The sequence below is a fragment of the Myotis yumanensis genome, unplaced genomic scaffold (genome assembly GCF_028538775.1).
Source record: "Myotis yumanensis isolate MYYU_CA2020_CCGP unplaced genomic scaffold, mMyoYum1.0.hap1 SCAF_17, whole genome shotgun sequence".
Taxonomy (NCBI): domain Eukaryota; kingdom Metazoa; phylum Chordata; class Mammalia; order Chiroptera; family Vespertilionidae; genus Myotis; species Myotis yumanensis.
The window spans coordinates 43512244-43513335 of record NW_027223768.1 but is presented as its reverse complement, the minus strand read 5'-3'; the positions used below and the strand labels follow the sequence as shown (position 1 = coordinate 43513335).

At 43.1% G+C, this 1092-nt stretch overlaps 1 pseudogene; it reads right to left on the bottom strand.

Annotated features, from left to right (window-relative positions):
- Positions 1 to 261: 261 nt before the first annotated feature.
- On the bottom strand, positions 262 to 807 carry LOC138995822 (proteasome maturation protein pseudogene; annotated as a pseudogene).
- Between the last annotated feature and the right edge of the window lie 285 nt (positions 808 to 1092).

The following is a 1092-nucleotide window of genomic DNA, read 5'->3' as shown; positions in this document are numbered from 1 at the left end:
TACTATCCCAGCTCTCTACACCCTAATGGACCTGATGCTCATGTTGGCCAGCCTCTGGGTCCAATATCTGCTGTTTCTCTGTGACTCAGGAGGGAGTAACTTCATGGAGGGGCTTTGCTACCTTGGTCCTGGTCTCCATGGTTCTTCTGAGTCTGGACACTAAAGTGACAGAAGAAGGGAACCCTCAAATGCTTGTTTACTGGGTGGAGATGATGCTATGTGTTGAGGGATTGTCCCAGCACATGGCTTCTTTATTTTTTTTTTCATGTGTCAGTACTTTTAATGTTGTATACATAAAATTATAGTAAAAAGAAGACTATAAACAAGATGTAGCCCCTCCATTTCCATGGTCAGCTCACTGCATTACAGTAAACCAAGGTTATATTCCACCATCAAGTGTGGTTCTCCCATTAGTTCACTTTGTGATGGGTCATTAATAATATCTTCAAATCCAATAGTCTCATCATTGCCTCTCAAAATATCCAGTGAAAGGTTTGAGCTTGGAAGAAATGGAAAATGCTGAACCTGTTGCACTGCCTTGAATTCCATTTGCAATTTTAGTGGAGCAAATAGACCCTGGATGTTTCTCAGTGTGGAAAAATTCATTTTATCTTGGTTGAGCTGGAAATTTTTTTCTGATAATTCAAGAGGATGACTGGGAAAAAGTTCATTTTTCACACAAGAAAAACCTTTTCAAAGATCACGACTTTCAAAATGTCTACTTGCTGATAGCTCAGTAACTGGAATACTGTCCTTTAGCTGAGATCCAAGTCTTCTGGTATTCATCTTTAGCTCACACTGCAAACAGCCTCTCCAGCCCGATAGCGTCAGCCAGCCCCCCATGGATTCTTTATTAAGTAAGAATGTTCTCCCCCAAATTTGACTCAAAAGAAGGTCAAAAGTTGCTACTCAGAAGAATGCTACTTACTTGTGGATGGTATCGGGACTCGGTGGGGAATCCTGAGCACCTACACTGTGACTCACACACAGGCCTTCCCAAGCTCCCAACCAGAATCCCCATCTGCCAGGGACACTAGGACCATCACGTCTGCTGCTGTGTATGGAGGGGGACACACAGCAGCCTGCATCTGT